This window comes from Mytilus trossulus, chromosome 4 (assembly GCF_036588685.1).
Source record: "Mytilus trossulus isolate FHL-02 chromosome 4, PNRI_Mtr1.1.1.hap1, whole genome shotgun sequence".
Lineage (NCBI taxonomy): Eukaryota > Metazoa > Mollusca > Bivalvia > Mytilida > Mytilidae > Mytilus > Mytilus trossulus.
The window spans coordinates 32,833,070-32,860,047 of NC_086376.1; the positions used below are offsets into that span (position 1 = coordinate 32,833,070).

General features: G+C 33.1%; 1 long non-coding RNA gene across 1 annotated transcript; it reads left to right on the forward strand.

Moving 5' to 3' along the window:
- The first annotated feature begins 10,765 nt into the window (after positions 1-10,765).
- On the forward strand, positions 10,766-26,578 carry LOC134715142 (uncharacterized). The gene is made up of 5 exons (XR_010106613.1): positions 10,766-10,862; positions 18,679-18,755; positions 21,747-21,772; positions 25,815-25,891; positions 26,334-26,578. It is a non-coding gene; the product is annotated as an uncharacterized LOC134715142 (long non-coding RNA).
- Positions 26,579-26,978: the final 400 nt, after the last annotated feature.

Below are 26,978 nucleotides of genomic sequence, written 5' to 3' on the forward strand. Positions count from 1 at the left end.
TCGTTATTTTTCATAGAAATATTACAAAGTAACTGTATGAGTGAACTTTATAAAATAGATACCAAAAGATGTAGAAATATCTAAAGTTGTATTGTTTATTTGGCCATAACTTTAGTGAGTTTGAACTTTCATTTTCACCGTCCGGTTAAACACAAATGCATTTTTTTTTCGATTTTAATTTGGTTAGAATAATGGCAAACTTTTCAAGAAATATCTTTCTTTGTGTTCATCTCGTCAGAAAATCAAAATGAGCATGAATAATATAATAACCAAATAAACAATAAAACTTCAGACATCTCTACATCTTTTGGTATCTATTTGATAAAAATCGCTCATACAGTTACCTGGTAATATTTTTTTGAAAAATATCGATTTTAGTTGAAATTATAGGACTTTTTTGACTGAGAACTCACTTTTGTCCAATGACAGTACATGTATAGCAAACGTTTCAAGAAATATTTTTGCGGCTTTGTGTTTTACTCGTCAGAAAAATAAAAAATGAGCATGAATAAAAGCATGGTCAAATATACAATAAAGCTTTAAACATTTCTACATCTTATGGTATTTATTTGATTTAGGCTTAAATCTGCCTGGTATGTAGTTATTTGGTATTTTTTTTTATAAATTGATTTTCATTGAAATGATAAGACATTTTTTTAAGTGGGAAATCACTTTTGTCCAACGACTGTCTGTTGTAATGTTTTAAAAATAACAAGTGTTCGAAATATTAATTTCTTGGTACCCCGATCATGTGAATTAGTAGTGTTAAGTTAACGTAATTCTTGAAACTTAATAGATAAAAACTGCTTGAAAATGAATTATGTATTGATAATTCACTTGCAAACTCAACGTATCCCCCACGACACTTACTAAAGAGAAGATCCTGGATAATCACAGGTCTGTTTTATGTCAGTCCTTCAGATTTTTGACAAAACTATGAAACACTGGATCTTTCAACACTGTATTAGATACACATAAGTGTCGTAACAAACAGCGGTATGTATTGCTGAGACTTCCAAGTGCTCTTCGAAATCTCTTTCTGAATTATTAACATCAATTTTTATATCAAAAATCAAAGCCGGGCTTCGAATTTATTCTGAAACTACCTATTATAGATCTAGAGGTAGTGTGAATCCTGAAGATGTGGATACTAGAAAAGAAAAGTCTTTTAGAGTACAAGTCAGTATTCCCCGTTCCAAACTAATAGACAAATTGAAAGAGTTGGTCTTATTTTCTTTCATTTAAAAGAATGACCAACGTAGATGCAAGTATCTGGTCTTAGGGAGGGAAATATCATACTTAGTAAAAAGTCACTCTGATTTTTACAACAAGATTTCCGAAACTGACATTATAAAGATGCTTGATTTCTTGATTGACAACATATTTCTTACGTCTGGAGAATGTTTTTTCAACAATTAATCATCATTCCCACGGGAATAAACTGTGCTCCTCTTCTTGTAGACTTATTCCTTTATTCATATGAGGCTGAGAAAGAAAGAAAGAAACGAAGTTATAGGTATCCTTTAACTTAACTTTCCGCTATAAAGGTGCTGTCCTCTTACTAGATAGTTTTTTTTTTTATTATTAAGAACGGAATGCATTTCAAAATAAACCGAGAGAATGAGATGTATGTAAACATGAAAAGATGTGGCATAAATTGCAATGAGACAACCTTTTATCAGGGACCAATTGACGTAGAAGGTTAAAAACAATAGGTCGCCATATGCCCGTCAACAAAGAGAAAAATACATACATACATCATTGCATGCACAAGCTATAAAAGACCCCGAAATGACAAATTCATAAACTTGACATGTCAACCCTCCAAATATTGTTTTGACATATAGTATAGGGGATGCAATTTGTATTTAAAAAAAACAAGAGGCTCTTAAGAGCCTGAATCGCTCACCTTATTTTTTTTGGTTAAATCTCTCATCAATGATTATTTGGGCTTTTCAATTTATTTAAATGTTCTTTAAATCGTCCTATTTTCTTCAAAAGCAAAAAAAATAAATCATTTTCTCCTATGTTCTATTTTAGCCATAGGAGCTACAGTGGAGATCACTTCTAACCTCTCATTAAATCTGTCAGAATCTGTCAGGAGAACTGTTCTAGAACAGTACGTAGAACTGTCAGCCTGACACCTTTTAGTCAGTTCTAGGTTAGAACTGTTCTAGCTAGAACTGACTTGGTCAGTTCTAGCTAGAACTGATTTGGACAGTTCTACCTAGAACTGATCCTGACAGTTCTACCCTAGAACTGATCCTGACAGTTCTACCTAGAACTGACCAAATCTTTGGTCAGTTCTACTTCTAGAACAGTTCTGCGGTTAGAATTGATTACAAATTCTACGGCTAGAATTGATTTATAAATTCTACGGCTAGAATTGATTTATAAATTCTACGGCTAGAATTGATTTATAAATTCTACGGCTAGAATTGATTTATAAATCCTACTGCTAAAATTGATTTATAAATTCTACGGCTAGAATTGATTTATAATTTTTAAGAAATCTTTGACTAAATATAAAGTCTTCGACAAAATAGCGATTAATATTATCAAGGAATTGTATATTTAAAATTCTGCATGTATGTGACTGTTCCAAGTCAGGAGCCTGTTATTCAGTGATTTTCCTTTGTTGATGTATTACATAAATTATTTGTTTTTCTTTCATTTTTTGAACATAAATTAGGCCGTTAATATGGGGGAGGGGGCATTATTATTTGTCATTCCGGAAGTCAGGATGGCTCGTTTTAAATAACAAAATTATCTGACCATCTATAATGTAATACGTTGTTCCGGCAGATCCAGCAGTTTTAAAAGGGGTGGGGGTTGGGGGGGATCCCAACCCAAGAAAAAAAGGGGGGTCCAACTATATGTCCTCATTCAAATGCATTGATCGTCCAAAAAAGGGGTCACCTCCTCTGGATCTGCCATCGATCCACTAGCATAAACTTAAACTGACCATATTTGATTTCTTCATATAAACTGAGACTACTATAACACATGTTATAGTAGTCTCGGATATAAATCTATATATACTTTTAGCTGCACACTGCAGGAATCCAGTTTATTTTTAGGCAAGGATACCAATTATATTGGCAAACATTAATGATTTCAAAATTTTATTTGCAATCAATTTATAATACTAGCATGTCCTCTTTTAATTTAAAATATTGAATCTTAAACAAATGTGATATCTGTTTACGAGTAGTTTTCATACCTCGGATGGACCTGTTATACAAAAATCTTTTGACCGCATCAATCTAAACTGACCTTATTTGCTCTTTCTATCTGCAAATCTATATAGCTGCACAGTAATTCAGTTATAATTTTAGGTCAAGAGGGACTGTAATAAACATGTACAAGTTACAGCAATATTGGAAAACAATGACCATAAAATTTTGTTCGCATGAATTTAAAGTGCCAGCATGTCCTCTCTTTATTCAAAGTATTGAATTGTTAACAAATATCAGTAGTTTTCATACTTCAGACTGAGTCGGGTTATAAAATCTTTTGACCACATCAATCAAAGCTGACTATGCGGTATGGGCTCTGCTCATTGTTGAAGGCCATACAGTGACCAATAGTTGTTAATGTTTGTGTCATTTTGGTCTTTTGTGGATAGTTGTCTCATTGGCAATCATACCACATCTTCTTTTTTATATATAAACTGACCTTATTTACTCTTTCTTTCTGCAAAGCTATATAGCTGCACAGTAATTCAGTTATAATTTTAGGTCAAGAGGGACTGTTATATATACAAGTTACAGCAATATTGGAAAACAATGACCTCAAAATTTTGTTCGCATGAATTTAAAGTGCCAGCATGTCCTCCTTTTATTCAAAGTATTGAATTGTAAACATATATCAGTAGTTTTCATACTTCAGACTGAGTCATGGAATAAAATCTTTTGACCACATCAATCTAAACTGACCTTATTTGCTCTTTTTTTCTGCAAATCTATATAGCTGCACAGTAATTCAGAATAATTTTAGGTCAAGAGGGACTGGAATATATACAAGTTATATTTACAGCAATATTGGGAAACAATGACCTCAAAACTTTGTTCGCATGAATTTATAGTGCCAGCATGTCCTCTTTTTATTCAATGTATTAAATCGTAAACAAATATCAGTAGTTTTCATACTTTAGACTGAGTTGTGTAATAAAATCTACTGAACGCATCAACCAAAATTGACCATATTTGCTTTTTTTATGCATGTCTATAAAGCTGCACATATAATACATGTAATATAAATGATAGAAATATTGGAACACCTAATTTCTTTTGCATCAATTAACAGTGACAGCGTGTCCTCTTTTTAATCAAAATATTGCATCATAAACAAATATCAGTAGTTTTCATACCAAAGACAGACTGGTATAACAAAATTGTGTGTCTGCAGCAACCAAACCTGACCATATTTACACTTTATTATGTAAATCTTAATATAAAGATAATTATAAACATGTAGCTGCATTGTAAATCACTTATAAAATTGAGAAAGGAAATGGCGAAAGGTGTCAAAACGACAACAACCCGACCAAAGAGTAGACAACAAATTGCTAACAAATTTCAGTAGTTTTGATATATCAGACTGAGTTGTTTTAATAACAACATTATTTGACCGCATCAACCAAAACTGAACATATATACTTTATCATGTAAATATATACATGTATGGCCTCATTGTAAACCAAAAATATTTCTATGTCAGGATAGATACTGCATGATAAAGACAATACCAAATTTCAAAATCGATTTAGCGTGCCCTTATTTCCTCTCTGTATCGATAATATTATTATTTAAGAAATGACTGTAATATTTTTTCTGTCTATGAAGAAATAACATAAAAATTTGGTGCACACTGAATAACGCGAGTAGCAGGTTTTTTAACAGTGTGCATGCACCACATTTTTTTATGTTATTCCAAATAGACAGAAAAAAATATTAGTCATTTCTTATAATTTAATTCTAACTTCCAATTTAAACCTTGGCAAACCATGAAAAAACAATGATGACGATACGGTCACATGACTAACTTTTATCTATGGGCTGATAACAAAATAATGTCAGTCAATCAGAGACCCGTTACATCCAAAATTAAATTATTAAATAATGAATCGTCACAAAAAGTGACTTTTTAATTCAGTGTAGTTCATGATGGTTTTTTTTTAAACAAAACTATTTAACGGCATCATCCAACACTCGCATGACTGATTCATATACTTTATTTTAAAATGAAAAGTACATGTATGAGAAGTTCTCTTCTTGGAATAATTTGAAGGAGGAAAATGATTGGTTTTGTTTGTAGCCTAAAGTCCAGTGGCAAATGTTTCATTCATGTTCACATTGAGTATATTTTTTCTGACGTTCCAACTTCCACACTCCCAGTTTATTTACGAGATAATGCAAATGTAGCCTACATAGTTTTTTTTACGTTTAACAACACTTTTCGTTAAAATATCCCATAATTCATCCACTGTACAATTTTCGTTTGAACATTTGTCAAAACAGAATCTTAAATCATGAATGTAAATCCAAGTAAACAAGGTAAATTAAGATTAAACTTCCATGAGTTAAATGCAGAGTTTTATGAAGAGACTGTTAAAGACGGGGAACGAAGAAACGTAAACAATGATGTTTTCTATGCAATCTTATAAAAATGTTTCTCCGATATGTTGGATAACCTTTAAATCACTTCGATATTTGTACATGTAACGTTTGATTAGTAAAAAATATAGAAAATCTGCTATTAAATAGCAAAGTAATTGAAAGTGATTTATTTCTTCTAAATTCTAAAGTACCCTTACTGTAGTGACGTCATTTAGAACTGTTCTACAGTCCTGACTGATTTAGTCAGTTCTGCTGACAGTTCTACGGTTAGAACTGATTTGGACAGTTCTACCTAGAACAGTTTTAGACAGTTCTACCCTAGAACTGATCCTGACAGTTCTACCTAGAACTGATTTAGTCAGTTCTACCTAGAACTGATCCTGACAGTTCTACCTAGAACAGTTCTAGGGTAGAACAGTTCTAGCTAGAACTGTTCTAGGACAGGTTAGAACAGTTCTATGACAGATTATTCTGACAGTTCTAATGAGAGGTTAGAAGTGATCTCCACTGTATGTTTCTTGACATACAAGGAAATGAAATATAAAATTCATACTAGATACTGTGAAACTCATTTAGCCTAAGTTTGGCTGAAATTGATACAGCAGTTTCAAAGGAGAAGATTTTTAAAAGTAAGTCAACATGATGAACAAATTGTGAAAAAAGTCTTTAAAGGGCAATAACTCCTTAAGGGGTCAATTGACAATTTTGGTCAAAGTGACTTATTTGTAGATCTTACTTTCCTTAACATTTTTGCTTTTTTAACAGTTTATCTTTATCTATAATAATATTCAAGATAATGACCAAAAACTGCAAAATTTCCTTAAAATTACCAATTAAGTGGCAGCAACCCAACAATGGGTTGTTTGATTCATCTGAAAATTTCAGGGCTGATAGATATAACCCTAATGAACATTTTTAACCCTGTCAGATTTGCTCTAAATGCTTTCGGTTTTGAGATATAAGCCAAAAACTGCATTTGACCCTTATGTTCTATTTTAAGTAATGAAGGCCATGTTTTTTGACGGATCAGAAATCGAAGCACAAACTTCGTGCAAGATAATCTAAGGAACAATCATGCTAAATTTCATCCAAATCCATTCAGTAGTTTCAGAGGAGAAGATTTTTTAAAGTTAGCAAATATGATGAACAAATTGTGAAAAATTGTCATTAAAGGACAATAACCCCTTAAGGGGTCAATTGACAATTTTGGTCATATTAACTTATTTGTAGATATTTGTAGGGCTGATAGATCTTGACCCAATGAACATTTTTACCCCATGTCAGATTTGCTCTAAATGCTTTCGTTTTTGAGATATAAGCCAAAAACTGCATTTGACCATTATGTTCTATTTTTAGCAATGGCGACCATGTTTTTTGACGGATCAAAACTTCGGATACAATTTATAAACTAGATACCCTAAGGAACATTTAGTTAAAGTTTGGAATTATTTAGCCTAGTAGTTTCAGAGGAGAAGATTCTTGAAATAGTTTACGACGACAGACGACGACAGACGACAGAAGACGGACGACGACGGACGCCAAGTGATGGCATAAGCTCACTTGGCCCTTCGGGCCAGATGAGATAAAAAGTGGGAAGTCAGGGGGCCTAGATGGCATAACAGCTGAGATACTAAGAGCAGATACAATCACAACTACTAAGTATACCTGCTAAAACTCTACAATATGATATGGGTTGGAACCGAAATACCAAAGGAGTGGAAATAAGGTCTAATTGTTAAAATTGTAAAGAAAGGAGACCGAACATGTTGCGCCAACTACAGAGGCATAACACTACTTTCTGTGCCATGTAAGATATTCACTAAGATTAACATCCAAAGAAGAAAAAAGTGAATACTAGTAGATGAAGAGCTAAGACAAGAGCAAGCTGGCTTCAGAAGGGGGAGCACGACTGAACAACTATTTGCTCTAAGAAACACTTTATACATCAACTTTGTAGAAAAGGCGTTTTGTTCGATACACAGGGAAAGCTTATGGTCCATCTTAAAAGCTAGTGAAGTTAAACGAGAAAGACCTAGATGATGTCGATACCATCACTTACCTAGGAGGAATAGTAACAACAAAACTGAGGCTGCTGTGACAATGACATGGACAACAGGTTCAAGAAAGCTAAAGGCCAATTCACCAGGTTAAGAAAAATATGGAGATCATCAGTACTGTCATTTGAAACAAAGGTCATATTATTTAACAGCTTAGTCATATCAGTCCTACTGTATGGATGTGAAACCTGGAAAACAACCGAACAAGACAAAAAGAAATTAAACCTTTCAAAATAGATGTTTGAGACAGATATTGAAAATAAGATGGCCCAATAAAATATCAAATGAAAACCTCCAATAAGAGCTGGAACAAAGAAGCTAAGTGATGATGTAATAGAACGACATTGGAGATGGATTGGCCATGTACTTAGGATGGACACCAACAGTATATGTTCAGTTGCACTGACATGGAAACCAGAGGGGAAAAGGAAAGTTGGACGTCCCAAAACAACCTGGAGACGGACTGTAGAGACGGAACGAACATCACATTGATGGAACAGCTCGGCTTCAGCAAGAACAGCTGCTAAAGACCGTGTGAGATGGAAAAAATATATCAGGGTGCATGAAGAGGATAGGTGAGTGTGAGGTGAGGTGAATTTGGAATCTAAATTGTCCTTTGAATTGAAGAAAAATATGCACTATGTAGTACAGTAACATGAGAATATTTTTATAAGGAGATGTTAGGTAAATCAATCAATCGTCACAAAAATAATCAAAACTTTATAAAAATAGTAAAACAAGCAAGTTCTATTAGTTATTGCAGTTCATATAATTTTCACACCTTTTTACGGGAAAATTTCGTTAATGCATGGACGCATCTAATACTTGATTTTCATAGATGGTCAGGTGTAAAATAGATATATTGATGTAGGACTTGTCAATTAAAAAAAAGACATCGAAAATTCTCGTTTTTTGTATGTTAAGTTAGCGTAACCTCGCAGATTTTTCTGTTTTAAACAAGATATACGCCGGGCTATTAAATGAAACTTACAATACGACCGACACGAGAAAGACAAACAAAATGTTTTGTTGAAAAGTTTCACCCAAAAAGGGAAGTGACTGGTTCCAAACAAACCAAAGGATACGAATAAGTCTGAAATGGCAACGAATTTATGAATGATGATCGACAAATGGAGCCAAAAGGCCACACCCAACAGGCAGGTTTCAGTCGGGCCCTGAACAAAGTATTCAATATATCAGTTCGACGAAACACACACTCCAATCATATGGGATTCAGATGCAACTCCCGGTCCCCAATAAATTACATCGGTGTTTTATTCATCATGTATATATATTCTAAATAATTCTGTTGAAAAGTTTTGTTTCTCAAAGCAAAAGAAGTGGACACGATTATTGTTTTCAATCCAGATACGACCAGTATTTTTGTTCAGACTGGGATTCGGACAGAGGTCATTATACTTGCTCTTCATCATGGTCATTAACAACTTTGGTCCGTGCAAGAGGTAAGACCATCATATATATAAAAAAATGGTACTACAGGAAACTATATCTTTTTGGGGAAGAAGCATTTGCACTAGACGTCATATCTACGTCTTATGATTCTTTATCATAGATATAAGAAGATGTGGTATGAGTGCCAACGAAACAACTCTCCATTAAAAAAAAAGTCACAATTTACAATAAAGGCCCCAAATGACTAGTGTAAAACCATTCAAACGGGAACGTAATTAAATACCTACAAAGATTTTTTCTTTAATTTTGCAACAGTAAAAACTAAATATAATGAAATCTTGGAAATTCGATTAAACTGAAAAAAATGTGTTCCTTTTTACAGAATTGACTATATTGATGTAAAGATCCTTGACCAAAATTAATTCCAAAGACTTGTCTCAGAAAATAAAATTCCTATATACCGTTATTTAAAGGAATATATAGGGAAACACAATTCTGAGACAAGTGCCTGTGGGAATACATGATTGAATATGCAAAATTGACCGTGTTGTACAACAAACTTACTAAATTAAAGCAACCATTTCACTGTCTAGTTCCGATAGGTGGTATATGTTACATGGAAAAATATGGTGCTTGAACTTGATGGCAAAATGAAGGTCTGATGATGTCACTTAGTTGCTCACCATAGGCGGATCCAGTGTTGGGTGGGGTGGGGCCCGGATCACCCCTGGATCTGCCTATGGTGAACAACTTTCATGGGAAAAATTTTGTTGATTATTTATGGAATCACTGAAGCATGACTGGAGCGCCCCCCTTTAGGTCAGTCAGCGCCCCCCCCTTTTAGGTCAGTCAGCGGGCCCCCTGTGAAAAGTTATGGATCCGCCACTGCTCAATAATGGATATTAAAACAATATGATACTACCATGCAAAGGCTATCCAGAATGCTATACCAAATATACATGTTGCTAAATGTACACTTCTCACATCGGACTCGGACTTCTCTTGAACTGAATTTTAATGTGCTTATTGTTATGCGTTTACTTTTCTAAATTGGCTAGAGGTATAGGGGGAGGGTTGATATCTCATAAACATTTTTAACCCCGCCGCAATTTTGCGCCTGCCCCAATTCAGGATCCTCTGGCCTTTGTTAGTCTTGTATGATTTTTAATTTCAGTTTCTTATATGTATAAATCGGAGTTTAGTATGACGTCCATTATCAGGCTGTACTAGTATAGGGACCAGCCGAAGGACGCCTACGGGTGCGGGAGTTTCTCGCTACATTAAAGACCCATTGGTGGTCTTCGGCTGTTGTCTGTTTGACACATCATTTCCTTTCTCAATTTTATTATATCGATGCCGATATTGTTTTTATTTTATTTTTTTGAAAAGGGGGGCGTACGCCCAATATACCCGTAACTGGACCCGCCCCTGCAAAATTCTATTGTTCTGCAAACGAAAAAACAAAATGAAACAATATAATCCTCATTTAATTTTTCTAGTGTCTTTGCACCTTAAAAATCACAATGAAACAGAAGTTGACGTATTTTTTGGATATGGCTTTAGAAAGGTTAAACTTGTGTTTTGAACTTGAACAGATTTTACAATACTTTATTTAGGCTTCATGGTTCATTAGACAAAATACCTCGCGGCTATTTTTTTGGGCACAGTATATTCGTTCTATTGTTCTAATTTGTGAACACTTTTATCATGAGGGAATTCATTTTGATTTACTAGTTCCACTGAAGTGGCTGTCGGAAAGTCTCTTGCTAAGGTAGGTGTTATTCTCTCTGTAATGATGGTTTATTACCCCTTCTGTAGCCAGTTTTGTACGAACTTTTCAAACTGCAATAATATCAAAAAATTCAAAATAACAAATATAATGAATAATAGAGATAGGCCATTTTATACACATCAAGGGGAAACTGCGTGTAAAGCATTAGTATTTACAGTTTTACTGCATTTAATAGAAAAAGTGGACTTTGTGACAAATAAGCTAAGATCTACAGAGATTTTTGTTATAAAACCTACAGAGATTTTTGTTATAAAATTTTAGACGTAGATTAATGACTTGCTTTTATATGACGTGCTAGTGTTTATTTTTTATAAAAAGCTTTAAACAACATTTAAGTTGCAAAAAAAATCGTGTTGAGTCACTTTAGTCGAGCGCACCATGATAAAAGGTGTACTTGATTTGATCCATATCTATATTTGTTTTCACCAATAACTAAATTAATTAACTTGTTTAGGAAATCATTGCTAGCAATGCATGTAATACTCCTCTATCTATCAAGTACCGAATTGCCTAATATGAGGGTATAATGGAAAAGGCTGTGGATTTTCTACAAATTTTCCATATGTTTAGCACACAGGCGCTTGGGTCTATGATAACAGTTTTTTTTTTTATTATGTTTTTTTTATTAAAATATTCAATTTTCTATATTTATAATACATATCTATCACTTCTATGCATGTCTCACCTAGTTTCGAGTGATTTAAACGACCCAGAGAAAATACCAAATTTTACTATCCATACTATTAAAGAAATTTTCTTTATGTTTTATCCTGGTACAACTGTCATAGTATTGAAAAGTAACCTAACGGTCAAAATAAATTAAAAAGACAGGCGCAGATCCAGTCATTTTGAAATTAGGGTTCACATGGTTCAGAATGAAATAAAAAAAGGAGTTGTTTAAAATAAACCCAGTATGGATAGTAAAATTTGGTATTTTCTCTGGGTCGTTTAAATCACTCGAAACTAGGTGAGACATGCATAGAAGTGATAGATATGTATTATAAATATAGAAAATTGAATATTTTAATAAAAAAAAAAAATAAAAAAAAAAAAATCTGTATCATAGACCCAAGCGCCTGTGGTTTAGCATTGAATTAACACAAGGATACACAATCATGTTAACAAATTAATGGTAATAGAAGTGTTGCACAAAAAGAATGTCAAGTTTATTTTGGTGGCTGTTCAAAATAAGTCTATAAAAAGACAATCCTGAAAGAAGATTTAACATTCAAATTTCATAATTCAGTAATCTGCTTTGAATTTGTTACACTATTATATGCAGCCTGGCTAATTAAGTAGACCCAGTAAATTGATTTGAAAAAACATGCCATAGACATCGTTAGAAATAAAAAATAAAAAATTCTATAAAGTAATATGTAGTATAAAGCATATTCAATGCTTTACCAGCTCTATATGTTTTTTTTATACAAGCGAAACATTTTTGGGGGTTGTATAGTGGTATGATTTCTTCGTCTTCGTTGTTTGAAAACACATTGGTTCCGGACAATAACTTTCTTTTAAGTGTATAAGATCTTAATGAAATTTTTCTAGAAGGTTCAATACTATGAAAGGAAGGTTTGGATTAATTTTGGGGATGATAGTCCCAACCGTTTATGAATTAGGGGCCCAAAAGGGGCCCAAAACAGCATTTTTCTATATCAAATAATTTTGTGTTTAAGTGTATATAAAGATCTCTCTGAAATTGTTCTATAATATTCCATACTACAAAGGAAAGGCTGGGATTGAGTTTTGGGGTTGTTGCTCCAAGTGGGGTTTCAAGAAGTTGGGGGGGGGGGGGGGGGGGGGGGAGGGGTTGTTTACAATTTTTTCAATGGATTCATTTTTTTTTTAATTTTCAAATTTCACTTTTTCAAAACGAAATCTTCAATTGCACAGTATTGTGCATAAGATTTGTAATATCTTTGACCACATTTATTTAGTGTCAAAATCCTACATTATGTCAAAAATTTGACCACAATCCAAATTTAGACAGTATCCAGCTTGAATATTGTGACCAAATTTGCTGCAACTGTTCAGGGTTGGACCACTGCTATCATATCAGGCTGCACTCAGCGAAGCATTTCATTACTTTTACAGAGGGATAATCCTTCTAAAGAAGGATACAAATCAATGATTCTCCTATAGAGGGGTATTTTTGTTTACACTCAGGATTTAAAGCAAAATAGGGCATATTGGCATTCTCTACTTATTATGGCAGTATAAACGTGCAACATTTGATACACTTATTGATGTCCTTAGTTTAATATGAACATGTCCAGTTTAATGATTGTAATGCTAAACTGACTGAATATACAATCTTTTGTCACAATGATTGAAAGCTGAGATGATCATAAATTCTACTCAGTTATGCCTCACTGAACAGAATTTCTATTGTGCAAGTTTTAACATAAAATTTAAAGGTCAACTGTCCCTTTTGTTGTTGATTGGTTCAGATAGGTATACAATAGATTGTAAGTTCTGTCACTTTTAAATAGCAGAAAAATGGGCATCCCAATTTTTAGTAAAGTGCAATTATTGATGCATATAATGCTATAGATTATAGCCAATATAACTAGAAAATTCCAATCTGCCCTAGTTTGCTTTAAATCACTTCTACACAAAAATACCACTCTTTAGATGGATAATTTTATCTTTCTATATAGAAGGATTATACATCCCTCTATAAAGGTATAAACACTGTAAAGAGGGTTTGTTCCCAACCTGTTTACAGGATTGTATTTATATTATATAGGCACTGGCTACGGTTACATGGAAATGTAACAATAATAAAAATATTATTGTTACATTGGAGACTAATTGCCGGAATGCAAAGTTGGGTAAGGAACTGATTAATTACGACTGTCACAATAATTATTGAGGCTACGGTTACATTGCGATATTGTTACATGAAAAAACGGCAATGTACGATGTAGTTCTAAATAATAAAAGTTGAAAACATTTATTTTATATTTACAATGCATACAATTATTACATACAATTATAACATACAATTACTTTATTTATTTTTATTTGCAATGACAGTTTCTACATATCCAGTAAGTGGTTTTTGGAGGATTTTAAAGTCCAACACATTTTTTTGTTATAAAATCTCTCCAAACTATATTTGTATATAGGTATATAGATTTTAAAAAAAGGGGAAAAAGTTACCTTTGGTTTAGGCTCCATCTGATTTTGAAACGAAATTACGTCCTCAAAGCAACAACAACCCGACTATAGAGCAGACAACAGCCGAAGCCCACAATGGGTCTTCAATGTAGCGAGAAACTCCCGCACCCGGAGGCGTCCTTCAGCAAGCCCCTTAGCAAATTGGTATACTTGTTCAGTGATAAACAAAGAACGCTACGCTAAACTCTGAATTATACACAAGAAACTAAAATTAAAAATCATACAAGACTAACAAAGGCCAGAGGCTCCTGACTGAGTACAGTATCTTTAAGAACATCAAAACCATTAATACGTAAAACTATTCAAACACAATTTGTTGAATAGTATTTATTTTTTGTCATTATTTCAAGTATTTGGTACATATGAAAGAATTAAGCAACACAACTATAGAAGCTTTAAATTAAATAAATCCAGCGTATATTGAATTTGCTGTTTTTCATGTAACAATAACGCAATGTAACTGTAGCCTCAATAATTATTGTTACATTCGTAATTAGTCGGTTCCTTACCCAGCTTTGCATTCCGGCAATTAGTCTCCGATGTAACAATAATATTTTTATTATTGTTACATTTCCATGTAACCATAGCCAGTGCCTATTTTAAACTTTATTAGCGCTAACACATTAACAATAAATGGTTATGACAACAAATCAAAGACAAACAAGTAATCCTGTGTTAGGATGCTAACACAAAAGTCACCAAAACGGACCCCACATCATTGTTCTGCGGTATCATTGAAGCCAAATAATGTGTGTGTAAAGTTTTATTCAATATGAAGAATTTTATTTTTTTGACATTTTTGCTGTTTCCATGGCAACGGCGGCCATTTTGAAAATTCCAAACTCAAAAGTCAAGTCTACATAAGTTAGGCAACATTTGTTAAAAGTTTCCTGAAATTTGAAGCTTTTTGATTTTTTTCTTATTTTTGCTGTTTCCATGGTAACGGCGGCCATTTTGAAAATTTCAAACTCAAAAGTCAATTCTACACAAGTTAGTCAACATTAATTATAAGTTTCATTAAATTTTAAGCATTTTGAAATTTTTCATATTTTTGCTGTTTCCATGGTTACGACGGCCATTTTGAATATTCCAAAGACATACTGCTGCTGCAAATTGTTGTCTCCATAATTATTTACCATCATATACCATTAAATGTGTCTAGAATAAATTTAACTTTGATGTTCTGGAATGTTCCATGAAAATTCACCCCCCTAAAATTATGCCAGGAGACCCCCTACTGAAATAAAAAAAGTTCCATGTTGAAGCAGACATGTGTCTGTAAATATTCATAGAAGTAATCATTATTCCATCTACTCTACATACAGTAGGAAATTTAAGAAATGTAAAAAAAATTTGACCCCACCCATCTTTGAGCCCCCCTAATTATGCCAAGATGACACCCTGGTATCACGGACATTGGGTTCTGCAACCCCCATGCTGCAGACCTATACCCATAAAAATTATAAAGTTTCCATCCTCTACTGCTTCCTAGTTCCAGGTGGGACAGTTTAAGGGGTCACAAAAAGAAGTATAAGAATAATAATAAGAAACGGGACAAAAACATAAAGTCTCCAAAACTCCGTTTTGGTGACTTAATTACCATAACATATATACAATGAAGGAGTGAAAGTGGATAATTAGGAGATAAATATATAAGAATAAAAGAGAAGCATATAAATAATACAGAAATCAAGCACCTTTTAAAAAGTAGTTTCTCACCATTCAAATGGTTGACAACAATTTTGAATATTGTTGAGGAATTACTATTCAGAATTGATATAAGCAAGTTATATGATAAAGAAGGTAATTTGTTGTTCAATAGAACGTTATTTTTTTTAATGAGGTTGTCTCTCACATAGTTAAAGGATTAACATTTTAAAAGAAAGTGTAGTTCATCTTTAATGTCTCCATTGTTGCAGCAAAGACTTGCGCTACTCTGCTTTGGTATTTTTAGATATCGCCCTCTATCAATAGATCTATAAAGTATGAGCACTTAACCTTTATTTACATTATGTTAATCCATCCCATTTGGATTTGCATTGATCAACATACGATTGTCTTTTATTTGGTTTAAATAGTATATAACAGAAAAAAAGTTTAATTTTTACATTTATTGATGCTTCTGAAAGGCTATATATCATTGATTCTCTCATGAATGGGTTTTTAATACATTTTAATATCATTTTAATTGGTTGAAAAAAATGCATGTTTATATAAGGCTTTCCTGAATTGGAAAATCTATTTTCAGGCATAGCCTCGACCAGGGGCGGATTTAGGCGGGGGCGTGGCGGGCGTGCGCCCCCCCCCCCTAAAATTTGCAAAGCAAGGGTTGCCTTCAACTTTTTTAAGTATCACACGAGACCATTCCATCTTTTTAACATTCAAAGTATATAAAACAGTCAGTTTAACAGTATAAGCGTGATTACAAATCAACTTACCTACGATTTATTTAAGTTCTATAAATATTGTATACTTCAGTGGAAGGTATCAAACGCGGAGTTGCGTTTTATGAGTCGACAAATATAATGTTTGGCTTTATAACTATTTTGATCTGAGCGTCACTGATGAGTCTTATGTAGACACATCGACATGTGCAAAACTACAGTTTTTTGTGGTGTTCCTGTATTTCTTAATGTTACAACTACCCGCATCTTGTCTTTCAAGGTTTAATTTAGTTACGATATTACCCGATATTGCTATATAGACAATTTTACAACAAGTGCTGGTGTCTTGGTTGTAGATTGGTTTGCATAGGAAAACAGAATCAAAATAAAATGTTCACATAATCTTCAGCTTCTTTTTTTAGGGCTGCAGCTTTATAACTGTAGCTTCATAAACTCATATATATGCAAAATGAATTCCTTAGTGGGTTTTAGGATATTGTTGTAAATTTTCCCAATTTGTAGGATACCTTGCCATCACTACCCTGAAGTTCTTCGTGGACCAGGAGCATATTGTTTTACCTCTGTCCGTCCATCAGCCAGTCAGTCACTTGATATTTGGTACGGAGAAACCAATAGGACGTATACAAATCTAATAAAATCGTTATTGTTTCCCCCCTGAAGAAATTCGATTGATTAATATTAATGCAACACAAGTTTTCCCAGCAACCATTGACATACCATCGCTATATTTTTTATATGGAGTCAGCTTGTGTATTCCGGACTGAATTCTGTCTCTATCCTTATTGTCTTCAGTCCAGTTTGCTGTGAAATATATGGGGGTAGTCTCAATGAATAGAACCTAAAAGATTTCTTGTTAAATATGGCGATTGTTAGTTTTTGTTAGGGGAGGATTTATGCGGTATCAGCTTGAAACTTATTTCTGTCTTGTTTTACCACACAATAATTCGAGATATCTACATTGCACCCTCTTTAGAAAAATATTTCAATAACTTTACCTCCAAAATTTTTTCGCCTCGCTCCACTCGGCGAAAAAAATAACTTTGCGCCCCCCTAACTGGAAATCCTGGATCCGCCCCTGGCCTCGACTGATATAAATTTGACTTTGAAATAATTATGATAAATCTGATAAATAAAATGAGTGTTCAGATGCTTTTAATACTTTTGTACAATGAGCAAAGCCAATACCGCATGATCAGCTATAAAAGGCCCCGAAATGACAATGTAAAACAATTCAAACGAGAAATCTAATGGCCTTATTTTTATTGAAAAAATAAACAAAAAACTAATATGTAACACATAAACAAACAACTGCTGAATTACAGTCTCCTTATATCATGTTCTCAAAACTAGATATCATCTCCTATTAAGAAAAATGAACCTATTATGTGTTGCTCTCCTTGCTACAAAATTTATCCAAAATCAAAGATGTAGAACATATTCTGTCATAATCATTTGTTAACTAATGTAATTACTGTCTCCTCCATGCCCTCTTGCATATAAAACAAATAAATTAACAAATAACACTCCTTATGCTCAGATTGGTTGTCATCATGCAACACAGTTAATAACACCATATAGCAAAAACATCGATTTCCTTTTGTCATAAGACACAGTCAAACATCCAAACATACTATCCACACTCATCTGTGTCCACACTTGTACTTTTGTAAAATATTCAAGAGAATTTAAAAAGCAAATTTTTTGGCCAAAATCTTGACAGTTGAAGATATTTGATTTGAACTTCAAAAATAAACATCAAAATGTCAACACTAAAATTACCCTTAGTTTCTTTAATATATGTCTTATGGCCATGAAATTTTGTGTTTTTTGAGTAGTGAGATTTTACTAAAAAATAACTTTTGTGCAGTTTTCATGAAACTTTGGTGACTTGTTTCTACCTATTAAAATACCCTCTTTAATTCTTTTTTTTTTATTATAAATTTAAAACATTGAGGACTTATGGAACTTTATTCTTTAAAAAGCATCCAGCGTATCATGCACACCTGGCAGTTAGCTCTTAATTACATGTATCTAACCATTGACAATTTGGAAACCTTTTCTCTAATGTAGTCTTACTGAACAAAATAAAAGATTCTGATTGTCAATTTGGATATCTTCATATTACCTTGATTTAAATAAATTTTTATTTTAATTTACTGATAGTTGTCTCATAAATATAAGAATAATTTTATGTGGTATTACAGACGGATGGAGCCAAGATGAACATACAGTCCTAGACCTGAAGGAAGACAATTTCATTTTAGTTGCCAGATAAGATGATGTAAGTATTTGGTCATTACAATTGTAATTGAAACTATGTTATGATTTGTAAGGTATAGTTTTCAAATTTGTTGGAGAAACAGCTTGAAAAATCATTACAAATTAGTCCAAGATTTCTTTTTTAAATTAATATTCGAATAAAATATATTTTATAATTTATGAAATATTATACAGTAATACAATTCTTTATTATTCCCCCCCCCCCCCCCCCCCCCTTCTCAGGAACTCCGATACAAGGATTTTTGAAATTTGGTTTCAGGGTTTATATATATGAGCTATACAGTGTGATGCGTTTTCAGATCCATCACTCAGCAACTTCCTGTTTACCGAACACATGTATTATATTACACCTGATAGCAAAGTTGAAATTTTTCGTCACTTTTCACAGGAACTACAATACAAGAATTTCTGAAATTTGGGTTTAGGGTTTATACAATATAGCTATACTGTGTGATACGTTTTCAGATTCATCACTCAACAACTTCCTATTTAACATTACTTACATATTTTTACACTATTAAAATTATCCCCTTGCAGCGGGGGTATCATCAGTGACCAGTAGCTCACAGTTTCACTTGTTCTGTCATCTGTAATTATTATGTACTCTGTATAGTTGATGCTTTTGAAGCGCAGTTACTGCGTCTGAGTTTGTTTAATAAAGAATAATAAAAATGTATTGTAATTGTAAATAAACAACTTGTCCTAGAATTTAGTATTTGACATAAACCATGCTTTCACATTAATTTCTAAATTAATTTCAACAGCAAATAGTCTCTTAACAATGACAATTTGGAAACCTATTTTTTTAGTCTTACTAAAATTATCTGAATGCAAGTAAAGTTTCTGATTGTCAATATTTTTTAAAGTAATTTTTTCCAATTTGCTCGTTATATCCTCAGCATGTTTTCGTTTAATTTTGACCAAAGCCCTATATAGATTCTATTACATATGAGAGTTATTTCCCTTTTGTAGTTGATATAAGTGAAATGTATTTGTAACTGGAAACCATAAGTGATAGAGGCGTAGGGTCATTTGATTTGAGATCCTTGATCCATAAAAATGAATATGAGGTCAAGGTCAAAGGTCAAGGTCATGTTCAAAATTTTGATTTTGGCTTGTTATTACAAACTTTCAGAAATCTGTGTTATAAGATATCAACTAAACATTTTTAAGAATTATTAGTTGCAACATGTCCTAATACATAAATTTGAGTTGAAAGGGTACAGAGTCACTTAATGAGAGTTTTCTCCCCCGTGTAATATATGGTTATATAACTCATTTATCATATATAATTAAAATATAGGGTCTTTTGATTTGAGGCTCTTGTTATGGACCTTCTTACGTTCGATAATTTGACCTTTGCTTTTTATAACTCATGTGTAATTAATACATAATAAAGTCATTGGACTTTTTGCATTAGGTTGCAATCCATTTAACCTTGAAAAAACAACCGGAAGTCACTCACCTTTTCTAAACTGGAAGTAGCTATTTTTTTCTCTAAATTAATGTAAAAGTATATAGAACCATATATTTTTGAAATCGGTGTCGAGTAAACTCTCGAGCAATACCGGCAGTGACATTTTTCACAAAAAAAAATCTCCCTTTTTATATATATTTTTTTGTATAGAAACCATATGTTTTTGGAATCAGGGTACAATAAGCTGGAATCAACATTCATAATCAAATTTTAATTTTTTCATATTAAAATTATTCTTACTTGTGAAAAGACCTTCAATTGTTCACTCAACAATTGATTTTTATTTTTTTTGTTTTCTATAGCCTATAGAATATATATAGTATAGGTAACTTCAAAGAATTGAAAGTGAGGTATGTTTATCTATAACATTTTATCATTTTCTAGTTTATCTGTTTCATTTTTGTCGAGCCTTCGACTTTAGTCGAAAAAGCGAGACTAAGCGATCCTACATTCCGTCGGCGTCGGCGTCGTCGGCGGCATCAACAAATATTCACTCTGTGGTTAAAGTTTTTGAAATTTTAATAACTTTCTTAAACTATACTGGATTTCTACCAAACTTTGACAGAAGCTTGTTTATGATCATAAGATAGTATCCAGAAGTAAATTTTGTAAAAATAAAATTCCATTTTTTCCGTATTTTACTATAAATGGACTTAGTTTTTTACTGCGGGGAAACAAAACAATCACTCTGTGGTTAAAGTTTTTAAAATTTTAATAACTTTCTCCAACTATCCTGGGTTTGTACCAAACTTAGACAGAAGCTTGTTTATGATCATAAGATAGTATCCAGATTCCAGAAGTAAATTTTGTAAAAATAAAATTCCATTTTTCCGTATTATACTATAAATGGACTTAGTTTTTTCTGCGGGGAAACAAAACATTCACTCTGTAGTTAAAGTTTTTAGAATTTTAATAACTTTCTTCAACTATCCTGGGTTTGTACCAAAGTTGGACAGAAGCTTGTTTATGATCATAAGATAGTATCCCGAAGTAAATTTTGTAAATAAATAAATCCATTTTTTCTATATTTTACTTTTAAATGGACTTCGTTTTTCTGCGGGGAACCATTACATTCAATCTGTTGTTAAAGTTTTTAAAATTTTAATAACTTTCTTAAACTATCCTGGGTTTTTACCAAACATGGACAGAAGCTAATTTATGATCATTATATTGTATCCAGGAGTAAAGTTTGTAAAAAAATTACTCAGTTTTTTCTGTAATTTACTTTTAAATGGACTTAGATTTCCTTACAATCATAAAATAGTAACAAGAGGAATATTTTTATTGATTTTTTTCCTCATTGTTGTTGAGCCTGTGATTTACAGCAAAAATAGGCGAGACACTGGGTTCTGCGGAACCCTTACAAATTTTATATGTTTTCATGTGAATAGGTTTTTTTCCATTCTATTTTCTATAGGTGTATTTCTTTTTTAAAAATTTTTATTTACATTTTCTATAGGTTACTTCAAAGAATTGAAAGTGAAGTATGCTTATCTATTTCATTTTATGTTTTAGGTGGCGTCCAAGGATCAGACAGACAGGTATGTTAAGATAAGATTGTTTATATGTTTGTATGCCTTTTTGTCCTATTTCCTCTAGGTGGCACCCCAAGGATAGGAACAGCAGGTATGTTAAGATAAGATTGTGTATATGTTTGTATGTCTTTTTGTCCAAATTTCCTCTAGGTGGCATCCCAAGAATAGGAACAGCAGGTATATTAAGATAAGATTGTGTATATGTTTGTATGCCTTTTTGTCCAAATTTCCTCTAGGTCACATCCCAAGGATAGGAACAGCAGGTATGTTAAGATAAGATTGTGTATATTTTTGTATGTCTTTTTGTCCAAATTTCCTCTAGGTGGCATACCGAGGATAGGAACAGCAGGTATGTTAAGATAAGATTGTGTATATGTTTGTATGCCTTTTTGTCCAAATTTCCTCTAGGTCGCATCCTAAGGATAGGAACAGCAGGTATGTTAAGATAAGATTGTGTATATGTTTATATGTCTTTTTGTCCAAATTTCCTCTAGGTGGCATCCGAAGGATAGGAACAGCAGGTATGTTAAGATAAGATTGTGTGCATGTTTGTATGTCTTTTTGTCCAAATTTCCTCTAGGTGGGGTCCAAGGATCAGGAGGACAGGTATGTTAAGATAAGATTGTGTATATGTTTGTATGTTTTTTTGTCCAAATTTCCTCTAGGTGGCATCCCAAGGATAGGAACAGCAGGTATGTTAAGATAAGATTGTGTATATGTTTGTATGCCTTTTTGTCCAAATTTCCTCTAGGTCGCATCCCAAGGATAGGGACAGCAGGTATGTTAAGATAAGATTGTGTATAATATGTTTGTATGCCTTTTTGTCCAAATTTCCTCTAGGTCACATCCCAAGGATAGGAACAGCAGGTATGTTAAGATAAGATTGTGTATATTTTTGTATGTCTTTTTGTCCAAATTTCCTCTAGGTGGCGTCCCAAGGATAGGAAGAGCAGGTATGTTAAGATAAGATTGTGTATATGTTTGTATGTCTTTTTGTCCAAATTTCCTCTAGGTGGCGTCCCAAGGATAGGAACAGCAGGTATGTTCAGATAAGATTGTGTATAATATGTTTGTATGTCTTTTTGTCCAAATTTCCTCTAGGTGGCGTCCCAAGGATAGGAACAGCAGGTATGTTAAGATAAGATTGTGTATATGTTTGTATGTCTTTTTGTCCAAATTTCCTCTAGGTGGCGTCCCAAGGATAGGAACAGCAGGTATGTTAAGATAAGATTGTGAATATGTTTTTATGTCTTTTTGTCCAAATTTCCTCTAGGTGGCGTCCCAAGGATAGGAAGAGCAGGTATGTTAAGATAAGATTGTGTATATGTTTGTATGTCTTTTTGTCCAAATTTCCTCTAGGTGGCGTCCCAAGGATAGGAACAGCAGGTATGTTAAGATAAGATTGTGAATATGTTTTTATGTCTTTTTGTCCAAATTTCCTCTAGGTGGCGTCCCAAGGATAGGAACAGCAGGTATGTTAAGATAAGATTGTGTATAATATGTTTGTATGCCTTTTTGTCCAAATTTCCTCTAGGTGGCTTCCCAAGGATAGAAACAGCAGGTATGTTAAGATAAGATTGTGTATATTTTTGTATGTCTTTTTGTCCAAATTTCCTCTAGGTGGCGTCCCAAGGATAGGAACAGCAGGTATGTTAAGATAAGATTGTGTATATTTTTGTATGTCTTTTTGTCCAAATTTCCTCTAGGTGGCGTCCCAAGGATCGGAACAGCAGGTATGTTAAGATAAGATTGTGTATATTTTTGTATGTCTTTTTGTCCAAATTTCCTCTAGGTGGCGTCCCAAGGATAGGAACAGCAGGTATGTTCAGATAAGATTGTGTATAATATGTTTGTATGTCTTTTTGTCCAAATTTCCTCTAGGTGGCGTCCCAAGGATCGGAACAGCAGGTATGTTAAGATAAGATTGTGTATATTTTTGTATGTCTTTTTGTCCAAATTTCCTCTAGGTGGCGTCCCAAGGATAGGAACAGCAGGTATGTTCAGATAAGATTGTGTATAATATGTTTGTATGTCTTTTTGTCCAAATTTCCTCTAGGTGGCGTCCCAAGGATAGGAACAGCAGGTATGTTAAGATAAGATTGTGTATATGTTTGTATGTCTTTTTGTCCAAATTTCCTCTAGGTGGCGTCCCAAGGATAGGAACAGCAGGTATGTTAAGATAAGATTGTGAATATGTTTTATGTCTTTTTGTCCAAATTTCCTCTAGGTGGCGTCCCAAGGATAGGAAGAGCAGGTATGTTAAGATAAGATTGTGTATATGTTTGTATGTCTTTTTGTCCAAATTTCCTCTAGGTGGCGTCCCAAGGATAGGAACAGCAGGTATGTTAAGATAAGATTGTGAATATGTTTTTATGTCTTTTTGTCCAAATTTCCTCTAGGTGGCGTCCCAAGGATAGGAACAGCAGGTATGTTAAGATAAGATTGTGTATAATATGTTTGTATGCCTTTTTGTCCAAATTTCCTCTAGGTGGCTTCCCAAGGATAGAAACAGCAGGTATGTTAAGATAAGATTGTGTATATTTTTGTATGTCTTTTTGTCCAAATTTCCTCTAGGTGGCGTCCCAAGGATAGGAACAGCAGGTATGTTAAGATAAGATTGTGTATATTTTTGTATGTCTTTTTGTCCAAATTTCCTCTAGGTGGCGTCCCAAGGATCGGAACAGCAGGTATGTTAAGATAAGATTGTGTATATTTTTGTATGTCTTTTTGTCCAAATTTCCTCTAGGTGGCATCCCAAGGATAGGAACAGCAGGTATGTTAAGATAAGATTGTGTATATTTTTGTATGTCTTTTTGTCCAAATTTCCTCTAGTTGGCGTCCCAAGGATCGGAACAGCAGGTATGTTAAGATAAGATTGTGTATATGTTTGTATGTCTTATTGTCCAAATTTCCTCTAGGTGGCGTCCCAAGGATAGGAACAGCAGGTATGTTAAGATAAGATTGTGTATATTTTTGTATGTCTTTTTGTCCAAATTTCCTCTAGGTGGCGTCCCAATGATTGGAACAGCAGGTATGTTAAGATAAGATTGTGTATATGTTTGTATGTCTTTTTGTCCAAATTTCCTCTAGGTTGCGTCCCAAGGATAGGAACAGCAGGTATGTTAAGATAAGATTGTGTAAATTTTTGTATGTCTTTTTGTCCAAATTTCCTCTAGGTGGCGTCCCAAGTATCGGAACAGCAGGTATGTTAAGATAAGATTGTGTATATTTTTGTATGTCTTTGTGTCCAAATTTCCTCTAGGTGGCGTCCCAAGGATTGGAACAGCAGGTATGTTAAGATAAGATTGTGTATATTTTTGTATGTCTTTTTGTCCAAATTTCCTCTAGGTGGCATCCCAAGGATAGGAACAGCAGGTATGTTAAGATAAGATTGTGTATAATATGTTTGTATGTCTTTTTGTCCAAATTTTCTCTAGGTGGCGTCCCAAGGACAGGAACAGCAGGTATGTTCAGATAAGATTGTGTATAATATGTTTGTATGTCTTTTTGTCCAAATTTCCTCTAGGTGGCGTCCCAAGGATAGGCACAGCAGGTATGTTAAGATAAGATTGTGTATATTTTTGTATGTCTTTTTGTCCAAATTTCCTCTAGGTGGCGTCCCAAGGATCAGAACAGCAGGTATGTTAAGATAAAATTGTGTATATTTTTGTATGCCTTTTTGTCCAAATTTCCTCTAGGTGGCATCCCAAGGATAGGAACAGCAGGTATGTTAAGATAAGATTGTGTATATTTTTGTATGCCTTTTTGTCCAAATTTCCTCTAGGTGGCGTCCCAAGGACAGGAACAGCAGGTATGTTAAGATAAGATTGTGTATATTTTTGTATGCCTTTTTGTCCAAATTTCCTCTAGGTGGTGTCCCAAGGACAGGAACAGCAGGTATGTTAAGATAAGATTGTGTATATGTTTGTATGTCTTTTTGTCCAAATTTCCTCTAGGTGGCGTCCCAATGATCGGAACAGCAGGTATTTTAAGATAAGATTGTGTATATGTTTGTCTTATATTAAGATGATTTAAGTTTGTATAACAGATAGAGGAGCCCAGAAGAAAGTTCAGCACTAGACCTGATGGAAAATTGTTTCATTTTATTTGCCAGATAATAATGATGTAAGTATTTGGTCATTACAATTGTGTTTAAAACTATTTTTTTTTTTTTATATTGTTCATAATTTCTTATAATATCTATATAATTAATGAAATATAATTTAAAAGAATCATTGTAATTGTAAATAGACTAATCCCCCAATTTAGGATTTGAAATAAAACATGCATCACATTTATTTCTGAGTTAATTATTACAACAAATATACTCTTAATATTTACAACTTGGATATTTACATAATTATTAACATTTTAATTGGGAAAATAAGACTTTGTTTAGATTGTTTGTTCAAAATTGATACATCAGAATGACAAATTGTTCTGGTTAGCCACCTGCACATTCTGATAATTATCTGCATACATTAATTTCAGAAATAATGATGTTATCATTAAACAGTCTTCAGAAAACTGATTTAAAGTTAAAATGAAAATGGTTAATAAATTATAGACAAAAAGAGCATAGACACAGAAAATTGTGCCATTGATAAAGATCTGGAAAGAAGCTTAAAGAAAGGACCAAGTGTCAGTCGGGATGGCATATGAGTAGCAACTCCATGGAAGATGTTTACTTAGATCAGCAACCAAATCCAAGGCTTTGCCATGTAAGCAATCAAGCAGCAAGGATGGCAGCTGGAATGAAGATTAAATATTACATTGATCTTCAACCAAGTCTGAGGCTTTGTCATGAAAGAAATAATGCAAGTATATTCAAGCCAAATAATTCTGTACATTATCTGGAAAAAAGTGATAGTCTATAAGGATTGTCTATTAGGCAACACACATTTTTGTTATTTTGCACATTTACAATTTACAACATACAAAAATAGATATTCATCAGTTTGATAAATGTTTTCCGGACATGAATAAAATTTTATCCCATGAAAAGTCAATCCTGATAGCATTTTAACTTCAAGAGAGACTAGTACAATAAACAGCAAGAATGGGAGATAACTCACTATCAAGCAATCAGAATACAGAATAGATTAATTAAAATTTAGGCTGGCAATTTAACAAATTTGTAAAATATATGATTTGTGTCAATTTTAATTCCTTTTTAGGTTATAAAACAGTGCAATGTTTTCATAAAGGGGAG